Below are 27,784 nucleotides of genomic sequence, written 5' to 3' on the forward strand. Positions count from 1 at the left end.
ACGGCGACTGCGTATTGAGGGGAGCGTTTTGTCTGTGGAACCTGGGTGAAAACATTTGTGGACTGCTGAATTCTGCGGTCTCATTGTGCAGACATGTTGGATGGCGCCAGTCGGTCAGCATCTGCATCCAGGTCGGCTGACAAGCGCTGAGGAGACGCCACTGCAATGGGCAGAATATTGAAGAACGGCAATAAAGCAGAGGATGGGTCCTTGTTAAGCAGGAAGCTGACGAGACAACTGTGAGCTTTCCGCGAATTTCCATAGGACAGGTCACTGGCGCCCAGACGTCCAAACTCTGTTACAAAACATATTTGTGAAGATTCGCAGGAGAGCTTCTGTGAAGTTTGGAAGGTAGGAGACGAGGTACTGGCTGAAGTAAAGCTGTGAGGACGGGGCGTGAGTCGTGCTAGGGGTAGCTCAGTTGGTAGAGCACTTGCCCACGAAAGGCGAAGTTCCCGAGTTCGAGTCTCTGTCCGGCACACAGTTTTAATCTGCCAGGAAGTTTCATATCAGCGAACACTCCGCTGCAGAGTGAAAATCTCATCCTGGTAACATTACCTTGCCATTTTTATTAAAGTCCTGGTTGCAAAAGAAAGTAGGAAGCTTGTATGCTTTTATAGTTATTTCTTAGGATAGTATGTGCGTTTGTTGTGTATGGACGCAGGATGAGCTGCCCGTTGTTCAGGATCAGCTGAAGACTTTTGGCTACGGTCAATCGTCTTCTGGCTGTTGCCACAAAATGTAGCTGCGACCTGGAGTCCGCTCATCTCATGGGACACTTCAGATGTCATCCATGGGCTCTGCTGCTTAGGCACTTTGCAGTGTATCTGACGAGGTGGATCTGCCCTCACTGCAAGGTGTGTCAGCTGGTAACACGCTCCCGTCGCTCGAGGCGGAGGTTCATTGTGGAGACCCGTCACCCTGTGAATGGACAGGTGGTTGCTTCTTGAGCAGAGTCCAAGCAGGGACACATGGGCAGCGGTTTTCGGTTATTGGGAGCTCTAAAGTTATCCTCATTGTGGAACCACTTAGGGAAGCAGCGTCCAGGGACAGAAAGAAATCCAGTGTGTATGTCTGTCGGGCTACCTCTTGCGAGAGACGGAGGAGACCGTGTGTACAGCTATCGAGCCTGCAGTATGCAGACGTCTGTATGTTGTGGCTCACGTTGGCACTAATGATACTGTCGCTTGAGTTCTGAGGCCATCCTCAGTTCGTACAGGAGACTGACGAGAGCGGTGAAGACTGCTGGCCTCACACGCAGGGTGCAAGCAGATCTAGCAACCTGTAGCATCATTCGCAGAATTGATCGGAGTCCTTTTGTTTGAAGTTCAGTGGAGGGTCTCAACCAAAGGCGTCGTAGATTGTGTGACAGTCTTGGCCACAGATTTCTGGATGTGCGTTATGGAGTGGAGGATTGTAGGACTCCCCTTGATAGACCCAGGGTGCCCTACATAAAGGAAACCGCTACTTGCGTAGCAGAGAGTTTCAGGAGTGCATATGAACGGTCGCCAGTCAGTAGATAGAGAGCGAAATCAGACCACGTATAAAATAAACACTCCGACCATCTAAGTTTTAACATTAAATTGTCAAAGTATTCGTAACAAATTTTGTAAATTTAATGCCCTCCAGGAAAGTTGCCACTCTAAAATTATTTTCGGAACCGAGAACTAGCTGAAAGTGAGCCATGAACATATATCGAAACTAGAGATTAGATGTCATAGGAGCCGGAGTGTTCATTGCATTTGACAAAAATAAAATTAAATGACGAAAAATATTGTGTCTATAGAGGTTGTAATTTGGCCTGTGAAGTTGTCTGGACGCATGTAACAGGTCTAGCTAGGAGAACTCAAGTTCATTATTGTATGTTTTTACTGGCCACCCGATACCGCCGTGACAATTTTAGAATCAATCAAGGAAAGTCTACGCTCAATAGTGCGGAAATACCGACATCATGAGATGTTAATTGCAGGCGACTTCTGTGAATTCATTGCAGGTGGTACGGACAGGCAGTCTTGTGAACTTCTTTTGAACACGTTTTCTGAAAACTGCCTTGAGCAGCCTACACGCAATGGAAATATTTTGGGCCTTGTAGCTTGAGACAGACCTGACCATATCGACTGTGTCGATACGGAGACAGGTATTAGTGATCTGATATCATACATAAAATAAGTCCATTGAGAAGCCTGGGAGCGTATTTTTGCTAGAAAGAGCAGATAAACAGTTGTTAGCATCTCACTTAGAAAAGCATGGATATCGTTTAATTCCAGTACGATGGACTTAGAGGAATTAGGGGCAAAATTTAAACGGATTCTAGATGGCGCCCTGGAGGCGTATATGACGTGTAAGTGGATTAAGACCGGAAAACAGTCATCGTGGTTTAATAACAACATTCGGAAATTGCTGAGGAGGCAGGGATTGTTGCACTCTCTGTTCCAAAACGAACCCACAAACGGTGACGGGGAAAAGTTAGTAGAAACTCGTGCATTTGTAAAAAGATCGACGCGCAAGGCATACAATCACCGTCATACCTTAGCAAAAGATCTTGCCAAGAACCCTACGTAAAACCGCTAAGCGGGTCGATTGCTTCTAGCCAGTAACTCGCTGAGCATTCTGTGTGGCAACAGAAGACAGCAAGTGGAAAGCCGAAGCTTTGAATCTCACATTTAAGTAATCGTTCATGCAGGAGGATCGTACCAACATACCGTCATTTTTACCGTCGTACAGTGTAAGGAGTGTGTCAGAACTCTCTATTACATAGAATAATATATCCAACTTAACGCTATTGCGTAAGCACTCAGATATCGATGGTAAGGAGTGTGTCAGAACTCTCCATTACATAGAACAATATATTCAACTTAACGCTATTGCGTAAGCACTCAGATATCGATGGTAACAAGCTGAGGGCCAAACATGGGAAGATTCTAAGCATTATTGTGAGACGAGGTCTGTCTGTGAGAGCGGAAGAGTAGTATCGGTCGAGAGCTTGGAGACGAAGACGTGTCGCGCTGCCCTCACGTCGGTGATGGCAGATCTTACCACACTCAAGGCCTGATTTCGTTTATATAGCCAGAAGATTTTAGATGGTTTAGCTTCGCTTGAAGATGGAATTCAAGACAAAATTCGGAAGCATAGTCCAAAAGCAATTGCAGGGTTAGGATCTTGATTGGTAGTCCGAGTTTTCAATAATCCCGTGTTTTGCTTGTCAGTGGAAGAAGCATCCTTATCCTCTAAATAATAATAATTATTCTCCACATCTAAATAATATGCTGTGGTTACTAAATGTTAATGTAACTTTGAAATGGAAATGATTTGTTAATCTGGCACTCAGGCATTATTGACACATGTCATTTGTCATTATCGTTATTAATACTTGTTCGTGATGATTCGGAGGTTTAATAGACTTACTTAATGAAATCTTTTCTCAAAAGGTACTTAGTAGTTAACAGGACCCAAGCAAACTCCTTTTTATTAAAATCATTCTTAGTAACAACAAGCTTTAGCCACTGCTGCTGCATGCTGCTGCGCATTGCTGTAAACCACACGGAAAAAGGCAGTCATCTAAACAGGTGAGCGCAAAACTTGGGCCAAATCAGAGACACACCACAACATGTCATGTATTCTTATCCAGTAAATTCCATTGCACAAGTCAGATTCTGTATCACCTGTAAATTCATATTCAAATACGCAGTCGGATAGCTTATCGAAATGTTAGTTTCAAGTCTTTCATGTAACGATCTGTTGAGGGCTTAAATGACAGTGAAACTGACACTCATACAACAAGCACTCATTGTTATCTACATCTACATCTACATCCATACTCCGCAAGCCACCTGACGGTGTGTGGCGGAGGTTAGATTCCGTTTACTGATAGCTCAGGTTGGTTATCGAGTCCTATTTCACAGACGAACATAGGCAATATTGGCTGCAGCTGCATTACACACATTTGCTGCATATACGTTACAACAGACCTCCTTAAGGAGGACGCTGTAATAGGCATCCCTGAGGTACAGAAGCAACTGGAAGAACTGAAAACAAGCAAGGTGCCATGTCCAGATGGAATACCAATTTGGTTTTACAGACAATACTATATGGTATTGGTCCGTTGCTTAAGCTCGCATTTATCGCTAATCCGCAAAATACAGATCAATATCCGTAACATTTGTCTGCTGCAGAAATCTTGAACATATTCTCAGATCGAATATAATAAATTTCTTTGAGACAGAAGAGCATCAGACCGTAAATCAGCATGGTTTTAGAAAGCATTTCTCGTAAAAATACTCAGCTTGCCCTTTTCTCACACATCCTACGAACAAAGGATGAAGGACAACAGGCAAACTGCATATTCCTTGATTGCCGGAAAGCGCTTGTTACGGTGCCCCACTGCAGACTGTTAACGACGACACGAGCATATGGAATAGGTTCCCAGACAAGTAAATGGCTCGAAGATTTCTTAAGTATTAGAACCCAGTGCGTTGCCCTCGATGGTGAGTGTTGATTAGAGACAAGGTTATTATCAGGAGTGCTCGGGGAAGTGTGATAGGACCCCTCTTACCTGCAGTATACTGTACATAAAGACTAGTCGTTGTTAACACGATACTCTAATAGACATTCAGATTGACATGGGCTACATTTTTCTTTTCTACTCTTTTCATTCTCCACTCCTACGACTGGCGGGGGATGTTCAAGATCCGATCCATTGGAGAATCGCGGTTCTGGTCAGTCAAACTGATAGTGGAGCAAATGGGGGATTCCAAGTGGGAATAAATGGGAGGAACTTACCAGTTCCGGCATACGCTCCCGAAAACCTTGGACGGAGCCGGAGGATTGGAACCATATTAATGTCCTTCGCAGCGTTGCCAACTCTTCAGAGCGAAGTAAGCTATCTATGTCTACAAAAAAGAAGCTACAAAAAAGCTGAAATAAAAAGGGTGTATTATTGTGCAGTTTTATTTCTGCAAAAATTACTCTGTGTTAGGCATTTAAGGGGGGAGGGAGGGGGAGGTTACATACACGAAAATACAGTAAGGTAGCTATTGTTTGATATCTCTGATTGTACGTAAAACAATTTGATAAAATTTTAAGCACAGACAAACCACAAAGTAATAATATTTTGATGTTTTTTTCGCTTTGTAATCAAGTTCTTGAATAATAATTTACTCAGATTTACTCATATCAGATATGTAATTAAATTTAAAACAACCTCAGGAAATAAACGTTTCACAGGATTTTGCATCATATGTTAAACGCTACGACGTTTCGTTTTAATAGCTTTAATGCACGAAGAGAAGTAGTATAGGTATTCAAAAACGTAAGGCTTCCAGAAATACAAAAGAAATGATTTCTGCATGTATTTCGAATGAAGATATAACAATTTGAGATTTTATTTCTGTGATACGCATATTAAATATCAGCCCATTTTTAAAATTTCTGTTTTTTGACAAAAACATTGTCCCAGTCAAACATTAAAATGTTGTGTATGTGTGAAGTTTTTATGATTTACTGAATGGAGTGAGGTGTTGTATGATCCGAGGGCATATAAATTGTTTTAAACAATAATGTACAAATTTTCTGTCAAAACCAAAGAGAGGGGGAAGAGAATGCGATCAGACGAGGGAGGGAGTAAATGGACGTAGAGAGGGGAAGGAAGAGATGGAAAGAGAGAGGAAGGAAGAGATGAAGAGAGAAGGGGGATAAGAAGATGGACAGAGAGAGGGAGGGAGAATGAGGTCCAATTCTCGTATTTCGCAAATGCGAAGCATTGCTGGGTTCGTTAGTAGTCTATATAATATAACTGTTCTGACGGACAGGGTGTGTAGCAATCTGTGACTGTTTGCTGATAATGCTGTGGAGTACGGAAAGTCTCACCGTTGAGTGGTTGTAGGAGGTAAAAGGAGACATATGCAAAATTGTGACGTATATAAGAATGTAAATTAACCCAGATGAGTATGAAAAAGATTTCCGTAATGTTCGAATACAACATTTATAGTGTTGGCTCACACAGCCACATCGACTAACATCTACGCATAACATTGCTAAGCGATATGAAATGGAACGAGCACGTAAGGACGAAACGAAGGTGAAACGCCGTTTTCGGTATATTGGGAGAACTTTGATGAAGTGTGGTTCATCTGTAAAGGACACTAGTATGGCCCTATCCTGAATACTACTCGAGTTTTTGGGATCCACACCACGTCGGGTTAAAGGATGACATCGAAGCAATTCAGACGCAGTATGTTAGACTTTTTACCGGTGCGTTCGATAAACACGCGACTATTACGGAAATGGTTCGTGAGATCGAGTGGGAATTCCTGGAGGAAGGACGATGTTATTTCTGCGGAACATTACTGAGAAAACTTAGAGAACCGGCGTTTGAAACTGACTACAAATCCATTCCACAACGGCCAGCTTACATTTCGCATAAGAACCGCAAAGATGAGATAAGAGAAATTAGGGTGCGACCGGAGGTATATAGATAGTCGTTTTTCGCTCGATTTGCGAGTGGAACGGGAAAGGAGATGACTAATAGTGGTGGAAGATACTCTCCAACAAGCACCATGCCGTGGATTGTGGAGTATATATGTAGAAGTAGATGCAGCTCTGTGATGTGCGACTTTTATCACGTAGCTCTCTCTCTATCTGAGGGTTTGTTTGTACTTTGATAAGAGGGAGGTAGCCACTGACTTCACAACAGTATGTCGTGTGTTCTACGTGAATCTTGAGTAAAGTAACAAATTTTCAGGACAGATCGGACGCTAAGAAATTCCGAATGCAATTTCCACTGGTTGCAAAGTGGAGAAGTTCGCCCATTTTTTTTATCTGCTATCAACTGGTCAATAGATCTCTTCAACTGTAATATGCTTCATTTCAGCTACAGTTTTTTCCTTTTTGGTTCTTACCATATAATTTAACTGTTTTCTTTTATGTGACCCTAGCTGCGGAAAGAATGGCTACATAATCAAGGAACACCTGGAAAGACTACAGTTGATGCACAAGCGAGTTAGGAAACCATTGAAGTGTATGAACGTTTTTGCCGTAGATTACTTCTGGGTGACGAGGTCGTCAAATACGAGAAAGTGAACGACATGCGAATGCTTGGTGGATTGAATGAAAAAGCCCAGAAGTCATTTAGGGCCTAGGATGCAACCACCTCTGAATTATGGAACACGGCTACGAAGGTTCTACCGTTATAATTGATCCATTCAGGGGAGTGACACAAAATACTGAGATAACTGCTTATAACAAAGCTCACAGAATGTGCACAGTATTTTCCGTGAAACAGATAATGGCATTTTTGATATAATTCCAGTTACCTGTTGACTTTTATGCGTAAAATACTGATTGCACATAGCACATCTGTAACAGACCTACTCCTCCTGACTGATATTCCTTTGGTTCATAACTTGATTTACGCACTATTTTGCTTGTATTTAGATTAATTTTTCTTATAGTTCTCCAATGTATTTGACGCCAAACATACATTTGCAGAACCTGACTGAACGTATGACTGCTTTTGTAGATCATGCTGTATCATTTTTATTTCATCACTTATCAGATAGATTATACGACGACAAACGATGCAGGGGGCCACACTACATCAGTACAAGAAATCGAACACAATTAAAGGACTGTATTACTACTAGATTACTCAATACTGCCACATTAGAACCTTAGTTACTTCAGGGAAATACACCATCGAAAAATTGTAATGCCAGAAAGAATCTTTACAACAGAGGACAGGCATGAGTTCACTATTTTGATAATTTTAAAGTCCAGCCGTAATATAATTATTTTTATTTTTTTGCGCAACGGCCCGTGAGATCACCGAAGTTAAGCGCTGTCTGGCGTGGTCGGCACTTGGATGGGTGACCATCCAGGCCGCCATGCGCTGTTGCTATTTTTCGCGGTGCACTCAGCCTCGAGAAGCCAATTGAGGAGCTACTCGACCGAATAGTAGCGGCTTCGGTCACGAATACCATCTTACGACCGGGAGAGCAGTGTGCTGGCCCCACGCCCCTCCTATCCGCATCCTCCACTGGGGATGACACGGCGGTCGGATGGTCCCGGTAGGCCACTGGTGGCCTGAAGACGGAGTGCTTGTTTTTATGCGTCTTCATATTGTCTTCTTCGTGTAAACTCTGTTCAATCTAGTTATTATAAAAATTAAATCCATACCAAAATAGATGGCATTCTTCGAGGGATGCCATTGAAATCTGTAATATGTTTATATTTGAATCTGGCTTCCAGCCAACAATAATATTGTTTAAATTGCCTTTTGACCTACAAATAATGAAAAAGTCATGGCCCTTTTTAAGTACAACCGTTCCAGACAAGGAAGTTCAAACTGTACTCTGTTACTAGCCAAAGATGTTTCTGCTATCACTGTCTGCTAGATACAAAAATAGGAATTTTGGGTTAGAAATATGTCAGACAAGCTGACACGTGTTAGGAAAATGAAGATGTAGTATCTTTACTCTGTTTCTTTCAATTAATGATTTCCTCTCAAAACGAGCCAATAGTTTGCAACTAGTTTAATCTGTGGAGTTACAACCCCCGACTACGAAATCAAGCACAAATATATTTACAGCTCTTTTGAGCAGACTGCCATTCCTGCACCTTAGTATTTGTCGGTTGCGCACCTGCTTGTGCCTAAAAATGTGTCGGAACTGGTCGAGGCACATAAAGTCTCGCAGCAAAGGTACATCTTGAATGGGTGGGCAAGAAATATCGTTACAGCGTGGAAGCGCTGCAAAAAATGTCTGAAAAAGGCCGCGTGCAGAATCGCTGGGTTGTGGTGAGGGGGAGGGGATATTTATGCACGCATCCTGTTTGAGCTAGGAACATCGGGTAAAAACATTTTGGTATAGCACGGACTAGCGCCATTTGTATGGCCATTCGGACGTCTATTTTCTCATCGCTATGTTACAGTGTATAAAGCAAGGGTTGAACGTCGAACCGCAGCTACCGCCCAAGGAATTTGTGCGAATTGACTAATTCCTTATACAAAAGATATTAAACGGCCTGAAATTAATGCTTAGATAATGGCACCATTTGTATGTGAACCGTTCGGATTTTACGTGCAAAAACAGTCGTCCTTAAATAATTCCAGAATGGAGCGAGACTGATAGTTGTACCTTGGTCTAAGATAACATTTTGAAAAAATCTTGCTTCGTTTGGTTTTTACGTGCAAAAAACACATTTTCTGGGGTTTTTTGAAGCGCACCACATCCGCACTTTAAACTTGTACGAAATCGGTTCGCCGGCCAGGGTGGTTGAGCGGTTCTAGCCGCTACAGTCTGGAACCGTGCGACTGCTACGGTCGCAGGTTCGAATCCTGCCGGGGACATGGATGTGTGTGATGTCCTTAGGTTAGTTAGGTTTAAGTAGTTCTAAGTTCTAGGGGACTGATGACCTCAGACGTTAAGTCCCGTAGTGCTCAGAGCCATTTTTTAAATCGGTTGGAACTTTGCTTGAAGGTAGGTAAATAAAATTAAAACGAATTTTTTTTATCCAATAATCTTTATCTGTTGTCCAGATTTTTTTCTTTTTTTTTGTCATCAGTATTCTGCCAGGCCCTCATCATTCCCTCATGTCTTAACAGATGTTCATCATCCTGTCCCTTCTCCTTGTCAGTGTTATTTTCTACATATTCCTTTCCTCTCCGATTCCATCTAACCTCCAATATTCGTCTGCAGCACCACAGCTCAAATGCTTCGATTCTCTCCTGTTCCGGTTTCCCCACAGTCCATGTTTCACTACCATACAATGCTGTACTCGCGATGTACATTCTCGGGTATTTCTTCCTCAAATTAAGGCCGATATTTGATATTAGTAGACTTCTCTTGTCCAGGAATGCCCTTTTTCCCATTGCTAGTCGGCTTTTGATGTCCTCCTTGCTCCATCCGTCATTGGTTATTTTACTGCCTAGGTAGCAGAATTCCATAACTTCATCTACTTCGTGCCCATCAATCCTGATATTAATATCCTCATTGTTCTCATTTCTACTACTTCTCATTACCATCGTCTTTCTTCGATTTACTCCCAGTCCATACTCTGTACTCATGAGACTGTTCATTCCATTCAGCAGGTCATGTAATTCTTTTTCAGTCTCACTCAGGATAGCAATATCATCAGCAAATCGTATCATTCATATCCTTTCACCTTCAATTTTAATTCCACACCTGAGTCTTTCTTTTTTTCCCATCATTGCTTCCTCGATGTACTGATTGATCAGTAGGGGCAAAAGGCTACATCATTGTCTTACACCCTTTTTAATCAGAGCACTTCGTTCTTGGTCGTCCACTCTTATTATTCCCTATTGGCTGTTGTACATTTTGTATATGACCCGTCTCTCCCTATAGCTTAGCCCCACTTTTTTCAGAATTTCGAACATCTTGCACCATTTTACATTCTCGAACGCTTTTCCAGATCGAAAAATCCTATGAACGTGTCTTGACTTTTCTTTAGTCTTGCTTCCGTTATTAACCGCAACGCCAGAATTGCCTCTCTCATCCCCCTACCTTTCCTAAAGTCAAACTGATCGTCATCTAGCGCATCCTCAATTTTCTTTTCCATTCTTTTGTATATTATTCTTGTAAGCAACTTAGATGCATGAGCTGTTAAGCTGATTGTGCGATAATTCTCGCACTTGTCAGCTCTTGCCGTCTTCGGAATTGTGTGGATGGTGCTTTTCCGAAAGTCCGATGGTATGTCGCCAGACTGATACGTTCTACACACCAACGTGAATAGTCGTTTTGTTGCCACTTCCCCCAATGACGTCTTGACACACTCCCGCCTTTTTACGAGTTTACCATAATTCCCCAGCACCGTGAGCACTCTTAGACCGACCTGACCCCATGGTGAGGATTGTAAGAACAAACAGACGCAAATTTATGTGTTTCTAGAACAGGGCCGGCCACAGAGTGTCAAACGTCGGACGTGAATCGTGTGTGGGCCGCGACATTTCATTTGGCGCTGCGGTGCGGCATTTTTCGGTCGTCAGAACTCACTGAGTTCGGCAGAATCATTCTGTCAGAGCTGTTTAACATTCGCTACTCGTTTGTGGTATGAAGGGCGTTCACAGGTCGAGTTGCTGTTTGAGCAAAAGGAGGCACTCTAGTGAGCTGTCTTCCTAATCCTTTAAAATGCAGGGTAATGACAGAAGAGAGGGATGAGAACTGTGAGTTCGCACAAGCGACGGGTACTGCGTATTTGCTGTGACCCGACACTACAATACCATACAGAAAGAATATAATTACAACGATAGACAAACGGGATTCATTGTTCTGTACATAATTTGCAAGCATACAGCACGTGAAGAAATTAGTAATGCCAATGGTAAAATTTCAGGAGTCCTACGCATTATTCCATTGTGTGTTGCAAACAATTTTCAATGGAACTGAACGAAGAGTACCAGACTTCATATATTACTGATAAGTAAGTTGGTTAAGCAAAGGGACATCCCTGGAACGATTTTTCGATTTAAAACTCACTGTTGTTGAATTTTTTAAGGAAGCAGGAGAGAAGGACGAAAATTAGAACATCCGGAATGGAATACAAACTTCGTATTTTTAAGCGGACTTGACTGCACGCTGCCCACACTGCATGGTAACTTCTTTCTAATTTGATGGGGATGCATTTAAAAAGAAAAACGTGTTGTAGAGGGGACACATTCTAACAAAGAGAGACCAGTTCCGTAAGCTCACTGGCTTTGAAGAAAGTGCGAGGTTTGGAGAATTCATTTGGCCTTGAAAGAATTACAAGGATGGTTTTATAAAGGTTTTGTGGACAATGTCAGTCTTACATCTATTTTCGAGTTGTTTACGATACCGTTTGCCGTTTCAGTTGAAAGTGCCCTTGTGCATATGCAGATGTAACTGACCTGCAAGGTAATTCGAAATATAATGACAAACCTAATTACGTTAAAACTGTTCAGGACAACTACATTGCTTTCCTTAGGTAGAGTGTCCAAGTTTCCTTAATGAGGCTGCGAAAGTGCTATAATATTTCGATCGACATATTTATGTGACACACCCTTTTTTCGATTGTGAAACTAAATAAGTCACAATTACGTGGCAACAGGAGTTCTAAACTCTGTGAAATTGTCCGCACCAAGTCCATTTAAGTGCGGTGCGTTCGCAGTTTCCACGTTTTCCTCTTCCTCGCTCTCAGACAGCATGCTGTGGCGGTGGCGGAAATGTGCAGTGAGGCTGATACGTATGGTACTCATGTCAGAGCATGGCCCGCGAACCGAAATCTTGGCCGCCCTTTTTCTAGAGAGTAAGATGCATCGATAGTGGAAAGTATCTGAGAGTGGGGCTGCCTTATAATAGGAAATATTCCAGAGTGCAGACGCATGCATCCTAAACTTTAATGGCCCATTGTGTCATATTGCACGACATGATAAATGCCATGTTGTATGATATGATTGCATGTTTCATGTTATATGACATGACACCGTGTATCATTTTACTTTACTTAACACAATGCATTATAATACATGGCATAGGTACTAATACTAATACACTACTGGCCATTAAAATTGCTACACCAAGAAGAAATGCAGACGGTAAACGGGTATTCATTGGACAAATATATTATACTAGAACTGACGTGTGATTACATTTTCACGCAATTTGAGTGCGTAGATCCTGAGAAATCAGTACCCAGAACAGCACCTTTGGCCGTAATAACGGCCTTGATACGCCTGGGCATTGAGTCAGACAGAGCTTGGATGGCGTGTACAGGTACAGCTTCAACACGATACCACAGTTCATCAAGAGTAGTGACTGGCGTATTGTGACGAGCCAGTTGCTCGGCCACTATTGACCAGACGTTTGCAGTTGGTGAGAGATCTGGAGAATGTGCTGGCCAGGGCAGCAGTCGAACAATTCTGTATCCAGAAAGGCCCGTACAGGACCTCCATCATGCGGTCCTGCATTATACTGCTGAAATGTAGGGTTTCTCAGGGATCGAATGAAGAGTAGAGCCACGGGTCGTAACACGTGTGAAATGTAGCGTCCACTGTTCAAAGTGCCGTCAATGCGAACAAGAGGTGACCGAGACGTGTAACCAATGGCACTCCATACCATCACGCCGGGTGATACGCCAGTGTGGCGATGACCAACACACGCTTCCAATGTGCGTTCACCGCGATGTCGCCAAACACGAATGCGACCATCATGATGCTGTAAACAGAACCTGGATTCATTCGAAAAAATGACGTTTTGCCATTCGAGCACCCAGGTTCGTCGTTGAGTACGCCATCGCAGGCGCTCCTGTCTGTGATGCAGCGTCAAGGGTAACCGCAGCCATGGTCTCCGAGCTGATAGTCCATGCTGCTGCAAACGTCGTCGAACTGTTTGTGCAGATGGTTGTCGTCTTGCAAACGTCCCCACCGGTTGACTCAGGAACCGAGACGTGGCTGCACGATCCGTTACAGCAATGAGGATAAGATGCCTGTCATCTCGACTGCTAGTGATACGAGGCCGTTGGGATCCAGCTCAGCGTTCCGTATTACCCTCCTGAACCCACCGATTCCATATTCTGCTAACAGTCATTGGATCTCGACCAACGCGAGCAGCAATGTCGCGATACGATAAACCGCAATCGCGATAGGCTACAATCCGACCTTTATCAAAATCGTAAACGTGATGGTACTCATTTCTCCTCCTTGCACGAGGCATCACAACAACGTTTCACCAGGCAACGCCGGTCGACTGCTGTTTGTGTATGAGAAATCGGTTGGAAACTTTCCTCATGTCAGCACGTTGTAGGTGTCACCACCGGCGCCAACCTTGTGTGAATGCTCTGAAAAGCTAATCATTTGCATATCACAGCATCTTCTTCCTGTCGGTTAAACTTCGCGTCTGTAGCACGTCGTCTTCGTGGTGTAGCAATTGTACTGGCCAGTAGTGTAAGTAAAAAAATGCGCGATTATGTCAAGACATTACGACTTAAATGTCTTTGACGTTGCCACGTAAGTATAAAAGCTAGTTCTCTTCTTTCACATTCAGAATTCTGTCCAGGAATTATGTGCCTTTTTTGTGCTGCGATGTGTCCAATAAAAAGTATCTTTAGCCTGGAATGTGACAGTGATGTACGTCTAACAGAAGTGGAACTAGTGTGGGCTGCCAGCCGCTGCTGGACCGCAGGAGGCAGTCTGGAGCGCGGCCACTGGTGTGACGAGGTGAGTGACCAGCGCTGTCCTTGCAGAAGGCTCGCAGCCGCCAGCCGCCAGCCGCCGCGCAGTTGGCAAACAGGTCTGCTACAGCCGCGGCCTACCAAGGACGCAACGCGCCTGCCAACGCCTCTACGTCACGTAGTGGACCACCGTCATCGACACGTTGCAGTAACACTACCGACTGTCTCCACATAGCTGCAAACTGCACTGTACTCTCTACCCCTTTGTTACTACAATGCCGGAAAAAATTTGTTCACTGGAAAAACGACGTCGGTTTTGATGAGCTGACGGCATATGCCGTATGAGGGATAATAGACGTTCTGATAATCGCTGATCGGTTGGTTTGTTGGGAGGGGATCAAACAGAGAGGTCATCGGTCCCATCTGATGAGGGAAGGATGGGAAGGAAATCGGTTGTGCCCTGTCAAAGGAACCATCTTGGCACTTGCCTGAATGGATTTAGGGAAATCACGGAAATCTAAATCAGAATGGCCAGGCGCGGGTTTGAACCGTCGTCCTACCGAATGCGAATCCAGTGTACTAACCACCGTGCCACCTCGCTCGCTGTTGATAATGGTTTCACCGTCGTCCGCCAACAGGTAGCGCAGTGGCATAGCTACCATGGAGGTTCCCTGCTGTTTTGGGGTGGCATTATGTGCGGCCGCGGTACGCTGCTGGTGGTCATGGAGGGCGCCGTAACAGCTGTAGAGTACGCTACGTGAATTCCATCCTCCGACCGATAGTGCAACCATATCGACAGAATATTGGCGAGGCATTCGTCTTCACGGACGATAGTTCTTGGCCCCATTGTATATGTCTTCCTTCAGGATAACGACATCGCTCGACTAGAGTGTCCAGCATGTTCCCCAGACATGGACCCTATCGACCATGCCTGGGATAGCCTGAAAATGGCTGTTTATGGACGACGTGACACACCAACCACCGTGAGGGATCAACGCCGAATCGCCGTTGATAAATGGACCAACAGTGCCTTGATGAACTTGTGGATAGTATGCCACGACGAATACAGGCATGCATCAATGCAAGAGGATGTGCTATTGGGTATTAGAGGTACCGGTGTGTACAGCAATCTGGACCACCACCTCTGAAGGTCTCGCTTTACGAATGCAATGTGTGGTTTTCATGACCAATAAAAAGAGGAGAAATGCTGTTTATGTTGACCTCTATTCCAGTTTTATGTACAGGTTCCGGAACTCTCGGAACCGAGGTGATGCAAAACTTTTTTGATGTTTGTAGCTAACTTCTCATACAGAGCTCATTTCAGACATACGATCTTCCTAGAGATTGCACCACACGGGTATCAACACTATAGTTTCTTTTATATCTTCTAGAAGCGTGCATTTCGTACGGATTTATCTCTGGTCCTCAAGTGTGACTCGTAACCAGTTTGATAAATTCTACATTGAGAAGGAAGCAATAGAATATACGTTAAGTCCGTGGTGCACAGCTCATGACAGGGTTACTGGCACTGGTAGAGCAAAGCCACTCTTCGCCGCGGCAGTGGAAAGGAGACGGTGGATCGGCCCGGCCGGCTTTTACATCTCTGGTATTCGTTTGGCAGCAGGCTGAGTGGACCTGTGGCTGTCCTGAAGGGACTGAAACGAGGAAAACTTCCCGCCGATAGCCGGGACTGAACACGGGGCCTCTAGTGCTTTACTCGCAAAATCACGACGGAACATATGAGTGAAAGTTTAATCAACGTCGCTGAATCAGCTTCATGACTTTTACGGTAACTCTTCCGTGTCGAATACTGATCAGTAATACCGGCAGACAGCTGACAAAGCCAACTGACATGTCTTCGATTCCTGTATTTCTGCGAAGAATTGTTTTTGTTTATAGATAATATTTCACCTACACCCCGCCTTACGAAAAAGAAGTAAATTCAGGCACAATATTGTCTCCCAGTCCTAAGGAACAAGAAGAGAACCACCTGCGACGAGAGTCATAGAGGCTGTTTTGTATACAAGCAATGCCAGAGACATTTGAAGAATTGTATCGTAAACGCAGATACAACGGCAGGAAGCGCTACCTTTCTTTGGTAGTGGCTGATAATGGCGGAAAATACACCGTCCAGTCACACTAATGTGATCTTCCGTCAAAAGCCTGAATAACTATCTTTTGCAGCGCCGGCCGCTGAGAGACGGGCAGGAAAAGAGGCAGCGAAATTCTGTCTAGCGCACTGGGCGCGACTGGCTGCTTAGGTTAGAGAATTCCCTCCCTAGGCCCGACAAGACGCCTCCTGAGACGCGGCAAGGTAGGAGTAGGCAAAATGCAACAGGGAATAACAATATTAATGTGCTAATAGTAAACTGCAGGAGCGTCTGTAGAAAGGTTCCAGAACTGCTCTCATTAATAAACGGTCACAACGCCCATATAGTACTAGGGACAGAAAGTTGGCTGAAACCAGACGTAAACAGTAATGAAATCCTAAACTCAGATTGGAATGTATACCGCACAGACAGGCTGGACAGTGAAGGGGGAGGCGTGTTTATAGCGATTAGAAGTGCAATAGTATCGAAGGAACTTGACGGAGATCCGAAATGTGAAATGATTTGGGTGAAGGTCACGGTTAAAGCAGGCTCAGACATGGTAATTGGATGCCTCTATAGGCCCCCTGGCTCAGCAGCTGTTGTGGCTGAACACCTGAAGAATAATTTGGAAAATATTTCGAGTAGATTTCCCCACCATGTTATAGTTCTGGGTGGATATTTTAATTTGCCGCATATAGACTGGGAGACTCAAACATTCATAACGGGTGGCAGGGACAAAGAATCCAGTGAATTTTTTTTAAGTGCTTTATCTGAAAACTACCTTGAGCAGTTAAACAGAGAACCGACTCGTGGCGATAACATATTAGACCTTCTGGTGACAAACAGACCCGAACTATTCGAAACAGTTAACGCAGAACAGGGAATCAGCGATCACTGGCGGCTCAACACAAAAGTTTTGTCTCAAGTACAGATAGTGTTGAGGACAAAGTTCAAAACCATCGTACAATATGCGTTAGATGAGTATGTGCCAAGCAAGATCGTAAGAGATGGAAAAGAGCCACCGTGGTACAACAACCGAGTTAGAAAACTGCTGCGGAAGCAAAGGGAACTTCACAGCAAACATTACCATAGCCAAAGCCTTGCAGACAAACAAAAATTACGCGAAGCGAAATGTAGTGTGAGGAGGGCTATGCGAGAGGCGTTCAATGAATTCGAAAGTAAAGTTCTATGTACTGACTTGGCAGAAAATCCTAAGAAATTTTGGTCTTAAGTCAAAGCAGTAGGTGGATCAAAACAAAATGTCCAGACAATCTGTGACCAAAATGGTACTGAAACAGAGGATGACAGACTAAAGGCCGAAATACTAAATGTCTTTTTCCAAAGCTGTTTCACAGAGGAAGACTGCACTGTAGTTCCTTCTCTAGATTGTCGTACAGATGACAAAATGGTAGATATAGAAATAGACGACAGAGGGATAGAGAAACAATTAAAATCGCTCAAAAGAGGAAAGGCCGCTGGACCTGATGGGACACCAGTTCGATTTTACACATAGTACGCGAAGGAACTTGCCCCCCTTCTTGCAGCGGTGTACCGTAGGTCTCTAGAAGAGCGTAGCGTTCCAAAGGATTGGAAAAGGGCACAGGTCATCCCCGTTTTCAAGAAGGGACGTCGAACAGATGTGCAGAACTATAGACCTATATCTCTAACGTCGATCAGTTGTAGAATTTTGGAACACGTATTATGTTCGAGTATAATGACTTTTCTGGAGACTAGAAATCTACTCTGTAGGAATCAGCATGGGTTTCGAAAAAGACGGTCGTGTGAAACCCAGCTCGCGCTATTCGTCCACGAGACTCAGAGGGCCATAGACACGGGTTCACAGGTAGATGCCGTGTTTCTTGACCTCCGCAAGGCGTTCGATACAGTTCCCCACAGTCGTTTAATGAACAAAGTAAGAGCATATGGACTGTCAGACCAATTGTGTGATTAGATTGAAGAGTTCCTAGATAACAGGACGCAGCATGTCATTCTCAATGGAGAGAAGTCTTCCGAAGTAAGAGTGATTTCAGGTGTGCCGCAGGGGAGTGTCATAGGACCGTTGCTATTCACAATATACATAAATGACCTTGTGGATGACATCGGAAGTTCACTGAGGCTTTTTGCAGATGATGCTCTGGTGTATCGAGAGGTTGTAACAATGGAAAATTGTACTGAAATACAGGAGGATCTGCAACGAATTGACGCATGGTGCAGGTAATGGCAATTGAATCTCAATGTAGACAAGTGTAATGTGCTGCGAATACATAGAAAGAAAGATCCCTTATCATTTAGCTACAAAATAGCAGGTCAGCAACTGGAAGCAGTTAATTCCATAAATTATCTGGGAGTACGCATTAGGAGTGATTTAAAATGGAATGATCATATAAAGTTGATCGTCGGTAAACCAGTTGCCAGACTGAGATTCATTGGAAGAATCCTAAGGAAATGCAATCCGAAAATAAAGGAAGTAGGTTACAGTACGCTTGTTCGCCCACTGCTTGAATACTGCTCACAAGTGTGGGATCAGTACCAGATAGGGTTGATAGAAGAGATAGAGAAGATCCAACGGAGAGCAGCGCGCTTCGCTACAGGATCATTTAGTAATCGCGAAAGCGTTACGGAGATGATAGATAAACTCCAGTGGAAGACTCTGCAGGAGAGACGCTCGGTACGGGCCTTTGTTAAAGTTTCGAGAACATACCTTCACCGAAGAGTCAAGCAGTATATTGCTCCCGCCTACGTATATCTCGCGAAGAGATCATGAGGATAAAATCAAAGAGATTAGAGCCCACACAGAAGCATACCGACAATCCTTCTTTCCACGAACAATACGAGACTGGAATAGAAGGGAGAACCGATAGAGGTACTCAGGGTACCCTCCGCCACACACCGTCAGGTGGCTTGCGGAGTATGAATGTAGATGTAGATGTAGACGTGGGGACGAATGACGCCTGCCGCTTGAGTTCTGAGGTCATTCTCGGCTCCTTTCTACAGATGGCTGATTTGGTTAAGGCAACTAGCACCGCACGCGGGGTGCAGACTAAGTTGTCTATTTGTAGCATCGTACCCAGGTTTGATCGTACCCAGGTCCTCTCGTTTGGAGCAGAGTGGAAGGTCTAAACCAGAGGCTCAGACGACACTGCGTCGGTATCGAATGCGAATTTCTCGATCTCCGCTGTCGGAAGCAGAATTGTAGGGTTCCCCTTATTAGGTCAGGCGTACACTACACCCAGGAAGCGGCTACTACGGTAATGGAGTACGTGTGGCGTGCTCATGGGGCTTGTTTAGGTTAAAGAAACCCTCCCTTGGCATCAAAGACGATTTGTCTGATAAATTAACCACAATGTGCTCAGAGAATGTTCGTCTCGCATATCAGAGATAGAAAAGGTTAATATGATTCTAGTAAACTGCAGGAGCATCCAAGGAATTAGTATCGCTTACTGAAGGTTATAATACACAGTGGATAGTATTAGGGATAGAAAGTTGGTAGAAACCAGACGTTAATAAGAAGGAAATTCTAAGTTCAGATTGGAATATCTGTGTAAGGATAGGTTAGTCGCCTGTGGTGGCAGTGTATTCATTACAGTAAAGAATTCGATAAAATGTAGCGAGATTATCACGGATTCCGATTGTGAATTAATCTGGGTGAAGTTAAGTATCAAACATCGGTCAGAATGGTAATCAGATGCTTTTATACATCGTCTGGTTCAGGATACTTGGTGGCAGAGCGTTTGAGACAGAACTTGCAGAATATCGTTAGTAGTTTTCCTAAACATACCGTTGTAATTGGGGGTGACTTCAACTAGCCAGGTATAGATTTGGAGTGTGATGCTATCAAAACTGGCTCCAGAGGCAGGGATTCGTGCGAAATTGTTCTGGAGTCTTGTCCGAAAATTACTTTGAGCAGATAGTTAGAGAACCAACTCGTGAGGGTAATGTCTTAGACCTCCTGACAACAAACACACCTGAACTTACCGCATCACTTCACGCAGAGGGAGGTACAGTGATCATAAGGCTGTGATAGCATCTATGACAACGGGTCTTGCAAAGAATGTTAAGAAAGTTAGGAAGATGTTTGTGCATAGCAAGAGTGATCGGACACAAATTTCGAAGTGACTGAGCACTCAGCATCAAATATTCGGTGATGAGGACGAACATATGGAAAACGAATGGAAAATAATTCAAAGGCATCGTGCAGTATGCAGTAGACAAATATGTTCCGAGTAAGGTATTAAGGGATGGGAAAGACCTACCATGATTTAATAACCGTGTTAGAAAACTGCTACTTAACAAAGATAACTTCATCTCAGATTCAAAAGAAGTAAAAACCCTGACAAACAAAAGCTGAAGGAAACGAAAATGAGCGTAAGGAGAATAGTGAGAGAGGCGTTCAATGACTTTGAAAGTAATACTTTGTCGACAAATCTGAGTAAAAACCTTAAAAGGTTTCGGTGGTATGTAAAGTCAGTAAGTGGGTCAAAATCATCTGTTTATTCCCTCAGTGACCGTACCAGAACCGAAACGGAAGATAACAGAGAGAAGGCCTAAATACTGAGTTCGTTCTTCCGAAATTGTTTCAGCGTGGAAGATTGTAACACGCTCCATCCTTTCCATCGTAGTACGAACGTCGAAATGGCAGATACTGTGATAGCAGATCACGAAATAGAAAAACAACTACAATCGCTTAGCAGTGGAAAGGCGTCATGGCCAGATGAGATATCTGTAAGATTCTACAAAGATTATGCAAAAGAAGTTGCTCCCCTTCTAGCAGTAATATATCGTAGATCGCCTGAGCAACGAAGGGTAGCATCGACTGGAAAAAGACGCAGGTTATTCCCGCTTATAAGAAGGGCCGTAGAACACATGCACGCAGTTTTAGTGTCATATTGACGTCAATCTGTTGTAGAATTATGGAACATGTTCCATGCTCAAGAAATATGACAATCTTGGAGAGCAAAAATCTCCTCTGTAAAAATCAACATGAATTTCGCAACAAGAGATCCTGCAAAACATAGCTCGCACTGTTCCTCCATTAGATCCACAGCGCCATAGACAACGGCATTCAGGCTGTTGCCGTCTCCTTGACTTCAAGAAGTACTGCCGTTTAGTGAAAAAAATACGAGCCTGTCGAGTATCGGAGCAGACCTGCGACTGGATTCAAGACCTTCTTGCAGATAGAACGCAGCAAGTCGCTCTTAACGGAAGAAAATCGACAGATGTAAATTTAATTTCCGCAGTACCACAACGAAGTGTGATATGATCGTTACTATTTACAATATGTATACAGGGTGAGTCACCTAACATTACCGCTGGATATATTTCGTAAACCACATCAAATACTGACGAATCGATTCCACAGACCGAACGTGAGGAGAGGGGCTAGTGTAATTGGTTAATACAAACCATTAAAAATGCGCGGAAGTATGTTTTTTAACACAAACCTACGTTTTTTAAAATGAAACCCCATTAGTTTTGTTAGCACATCTGAACATATAAACAAATACTTAATCAGTGCCGTTTGTTGCATTGTAAAATGTTAATTACATCCGGAGATATTGTAACCTAAAGTTGACGCTTGAGTACCACTCCTCCGCCGTTCGATCGTGTGTATCGGAGAACACCGAACTACGTAGGGATCAAAAGGGAACGGTGATGTACCTTAGGTACAGAAGGGACTGGAACAGCACATTACGTCCACATGCTAACACCTTTTTATTGGTCTTTTTCACTGACGCACATGTACATTACCATGAGGGGTGGGGTACACGTACACACGTGGTTTCCGTTTTCAATTACGGAGTGGAATAGAGTGTCTCCCGTCATGTCAGGCCAATAGATGTTCAATATGGTGGACATCATTTGCTGCACACAATTGCAATCTCTGGCGTAATGAATGTCGTACACGCCGCAGTACATCTGGTGTAATGTCGCCGCAGGCTGCCACAATACGTTGTTTCATATCCTCTGGGGTTGTAGGCACATCACGGTACACATTCTCCTTTAACGTACCCCACAGAAAGAAGTCCAGAGGTGTAAGATCAGGAGAACGGGCTGGCCAATTCATGCGTCCTGCACGTCCTATAAAACGCCCGTGGCCCGTGTTTGTTACAACACGCAACTGAACGTCGGAGGTTTCAAGCGTCAACTTTGGGTTACAATATCTTCGGATGAAATTAACATTTTACAATGCAACAAACGGCACTGATTACGTATTTGTTTATATGTTCAGATGTGCTAACAAAACTAACTTGGTTCCATTTAAAAAAACGTAGGTTTGTGTTAAAAAACATACTTCCGTACATTTTTGTGTGGTTTGTATTAAACAATTACACTAGCCCCTCTCCTCACATTCGGTCTGTGGAATCGGTTCGTCAGTATTTGATGTGGTTTACGAAATATATCCATCGGTAACGTTAGGTGACTCACCCTGTATAAATGATCTAGCAGAAAGCGTCGGAGGCTCTTTAAGGCTGTTCGCAGCTGGTGCGGTTGTTTGTAGCAAAGTAGCTACGCCAGAATATAGTGACGGTTTGCAGAATGATCTCCAGAGAATTGATGAATGGTGAAGGCTCTGACAGTTCACTCTGAACGTAAATATATGTAAAATATTGCGCATACAAGGGAAAAGTAATCCACTACTGTTTAGCTACACTATTGATGTCAAACCGCTGGAAACAGTATCTACCGTAAAGTACCTAGGAGTAATTATCCAGAGCGACGTTAAGCGGAATGACCATATAAAGAAAATAATGGGAAAAGATTCATATGAAGAATCTTAAGGAAATGCAACTCATCCACGAAGCAAGTGGCTTATAAGGCACTTGTTCGACCGATTCTACAGTATTGTTCATCTGTCTGGGATCCCTACCAGGTAGGACTGACAGAAGAATTAAAGAAGATCAAACGACGAGCGGCGCGTTTCGTCACGGGATCGTTTAGCCGGAGCAAGAGTTTTAAAGGTGATGCTCAACGAACTCCATTGGCAGACGTTACAAGAGCGGCGTTGTGCATCACTTTACTATTGAAATTTCGAGAGACCACTTTCCAGGGAAGAGCCGGACAACATATTACTTCGCCCCACACTTGTCTCGTCTAATGACCACGATGAGACAATCAACTCTTCCCACTCACAGTTCTCGAGTGGAACAGGGTTGGAGGACTCAGTTAGTGATACAAAAGTATGACGCAGATGTACCGACAGGGATGTGGAATAGTGGTGATTGCAGCTCCTTGGCCAGCTGCGCTACGTTTCTCGGTAGAGGATCCACGGGATAACAGCCTGATCGAAGTGTTACTCGGAATTTCAAATGTGTTTAAATACAGGGAGTCTGGTGGCCAGGGGAGCACAGTAGACGCATCCTGGTGTTCTTCGAACTACACTGCGACGTGACTGACAGTTTGCATTGTCCTGCTGATATATGCCATGGGGTCAAGGAAGAAAACAAATCTGCATGTAAGGGTGGACATGGTCCACAAGGATAGATGCTTACTTGTATTGATCCGTTGTGCCTTCCGCAATGACGAGATTAATAACATAAATGTAGACCAGATGTGGCTTAAATTCAAAGAAATAGTATCGGCAGCAATTGAGAGATATATACCAAATAAATTAACAAACGACGGAGCTGCTCCTCCTTGGTACACAAAACGGGTTAGAACACTGTTGCAGAAACAACGAAACAAACATGCCAAATTTAAATAGACGCAAAATCCCCAAGATTGGCGATCTTTTACAGAAGCTTCAAATTTAGCGCGGGCTCCAGTGCGAGATGCCTGTAACAGTTTCCACAACGAAACTTTGTCTCGAAACCCGGCAGAAGATCCAAAGACATTCTGGTCGTATGTGAAGTATGTTAGTCCCAAGAAACAATCAATGCTTTCTGTGCACGATAGCAATGGAGATACTATCGAAGACAGTGCTGCAAAAGCAGAGTTACTAAACACAGCCTTCCGCAATGCCTTCACAAAAGAAGACGAAGTAAATATTCCAAAATTCGAATCGGAAACAGCTGCCAACATGAGTAACGTAGAAGTAAATATCCTTGGAGTAATGAAGAAACCTAAATCACTTAGTAAAAGCAAGTCTTCTGGTCCAGACTGTGTACCAATTAGGTTCCTTTCGGAGTATGCTAATGCATTAGCTCCATACCAAACAATCATATACAACCGTTCGCTCGACGAAAGATACGTACCCAAGATACGTATCCTGCAGGGCTGCCCATAAATCCGTAAGGGTACGACGGGGTGGAGGTGTCTTCTGAACAGGACATTGCAAGGCATGCTCAATAATGTTCATGTCTGGGGAGTTTGGTGGCCAGTGAAAGTGTTTAAACTCAGAAGAGTGTTCCTGGAGCCACTCTGTAGCAATTCTGGACGTGTGGCGTGTCGCATTGTCCTGCTGGAATTTTCCAAAGCCGTCAGAATACACAATGGAAATGAATAGATGTAAGTGATCAGACATGATGCTTACGTACGTGTCAGTGTCAGAGTCGCGTCTAAACATACCAGGGATCCCAAATCATTCCAACTGCACACGCCCCACACCATTACAGAACCTCCACCAGCTTGAACAGTCCCCTGTTGACTTGCAGGGTCCATGGATTCATGAGGTTTTGCGCCGACTATAACACCAAGTTCAAACTCACGTAAATGTTGCTAACCTGCCACTGTAGCAACAGTAACCGATCTAGCAATTTGCGCCAGGCACTTGTTGTCTCATATAAGTGTTGCCGACCGGAGTGCCGTCTTCTGCCTGTTTACATACCTCTGTATTTGAATACGCACTCCTATACCAGTTTCTTTGGTACTTCAGAGCATTTTTCTAGGTACATTCAGGGGCGAATGTGGCTACTGTCTGCGTAATGTGTTGCGAAAATAGTTTTCCACGCATCTCAGTATTTGACGTCATATCTCCTCAACTGTCTGTCTCACAATGATGTATTTTTGTAGGGACCATCAATGGCGTTTGTGGATACTGTCTATCAGGAATGTTAAGATTCGGCTCAGTAATAACGAATTGATAAATTTAAACGTCGTAGTTTCCTGCAATTTTTCACGAATTTCAATGTTTAAGACGTCGTCTCTCCTGAATTATGTATCGTACGGTGATTTATTTCTTCTTTTAGATTTTGTGGTATAAGTGAATACTGTCTGCAAAATGTGTCGCAAATACAGTTAGTAGTAAAGAGGTAATGAACTAAAACTTAATGCTTTATGCGGCCGGTCCAATGTCGATACACCGGTTCTTACTAGATCACCGAAGTTGAGCACCGTCGGGTGTGGCCAGCACTTGGATGGATGACCGTCGAGGTACGCCGCTTGCTGTTTACAATTTTCGCTTTGCCTTAGCGACAGAATGGACAGGAGATGTGGTACGTGGCCATCAGTCTTTGCGCCAATGCCCTGGATTAAATTCCAAACTTCTCCGCAGTGCCTCATGAAGTGAGGACATGCAGTATTGTTGATAGTAATCCGTCTGTTGGATGGGGACTTTAAGCTCGGCGAGCCCTTTGCTCTTCCAGAGGAGTAGGGGAGTAGGTTATGTGGCGACACCAGGCTTCACCCTCACCCTTATCTCATCATCTAGAAACACGAACATGACACTACACTGCACATACACCATTGCAGTCGTCTACACTTAACAGGTTCACTTACAACATAGCACTCTAATTCGCAAAGGATAGAAGACACGTTTCCAATTCAGGCGACTTAATCTACCCTTCGGAGTCTCCCGGAGATTCGTGGCATACGACTTTACTTTATTGGAGCTACTTACCAAACATCCACATATGTCTTCCAAGGTGAGTGTGAATATATCTGAAGGAATGGGACCGATCACGTTCAAGCCTAGAACAGCAATCAGCTGTACTGAACGTTGAAATATCTGAAGTTCTGTAACTACTAGGTGATCTACTTCTGTTGCAGAGGGAGACAGTTCAAGCCTCTGGGCCTCTGCAGATATTGTGAGAACTGGGGCTGCGGTTATGCATTTAATACCCCTCATGGTGCGAAAATTACTCCAAGTGAGAGTGGAGACAATGATATCACCATTGCCGAATAAGTACTAACAGCCTGTGAGAGTTGGAACAGACATTTCAGTGTGGTAGACAGTTGACAGTTCCAGCTTTTCAGCTTTCTTACATAATAGCTAACTTAACAATTATAAATAAGTATCCAGTTAAACAACTGAAATTAACTCCGCCATATAAACACGAGCTCAGTGAAGTTATTTTACCTGCTCACATAAGAGAACTGGACGGGAAATGCTATGGAGGTACAGCCTGTAACCTAAAAAGCGAGCAGCGCTCGTGCTGGGAAAAATAACCTCTCCTGGAAGAGCGCAACAGCTGCCGTACAGGATGACTAAGAATCAATTTCCACTTTAGGAGTGTAGAACAGTGTCCAGATCTTTAGGTAGATTCTCTCCAATTCATTCCTTGCATTAGTATTTTTACTAACGCATATCTGTCATCCATGTAGTATTAACACATTTTGCGTCGCCAATTATTCATAAGACGCGCTGTGGGATCGGTGTAAGTTTATGGTGCACCGTGCAGTTGCTGCCCGCATCTCGTGGTCGTGCGGTAGCGTTCTCGCTTCCCACGCCCGGGTTCGATTCCCGGCGGGGTCAGGGATTTTCTCTGCCTCGTGATGGCTGGGTGTTGTGTGCTGTCGTTAGGTTTAAGTAGTTCTAAGTTCTAGGGGACTGATGACCATAGATGTTAAGTCCCATAGTGCTCAGAGCCATTTCAACCATTTTTGCAGTTGCTCCCTGTGAGGTGTTGGGGTAGACAATGTGCTCCCTCTTCAGTTAGCAGACCTATGACGGAGAGAAGCGCATGTCGTCATTCTGGCGACCTACCTACCCACCATTCCCGCCTGCTGCATCCCGTTACGCCCCTAGAACACAATTTATCCCTCAATACGAATCTATTGTACTTAGCCGTTGTACTTAATATTTGTTCTTAACTCACATCATTTAACAATAAACATTAATTTTATACTATTGAGACACTTTTTCTATAATCTGCGAATTTTTTACAACCCCGTCATCGTAGAAACTATTAGTACTACAGACAAAATTAATAGGATCTCTTCGTAGGAGATGTAATGTAGTTTAGTTTTGTATGGGGAAACATTTTCGCTGGAGGTCGTGGTTTTCGAGTTATTTAAGAAAAACTTTAAAAAGTTACGTTTAAACGCCATTCCCTCCCTCCCCAGCTCTCCAACATCCTCTAACGTTCGCACCCCAATGGTGAGGATTTTTAATATGTTGTCCATGACACTCCCTCCTACCACGGTACAAAAATTTGCGGCTACGCTAATTTTCAACACAGTTTTCCTTTGTTTACTGGACTACGTGAAGTCCGGTCCCAGACGCGTGTATCACTAGCTGCTCAGACCTGTTTCCACAGGCTTTGCGGACTGCACAAGCGTACAAACACAGCACACGTTCACGTGTTCGTAGTCTCGGCAAGACTCGCTGTGGCTGGAATGAGGCCACATACCTTAACCGCATTCTGAGCGAGCGTCCTTTACAGGCCGTCTGTGTAACC

This window comes from Schistocerca serialis, chromosome 5 (genome assembly GCF_023864345.2).
Source record: "Schistocerca serialis cubense isolate TAMUIC-IGC-003099 chromosome 5, iqSchSeri2.2, whole genome shotgun sequence".
Classification (NCBI taxonomy): Eukaryota; Metazoa; Arthropoda; class Insecta; order Orthoptera; family Acrididae; genus Schistocerca; species Schistocerca serialis.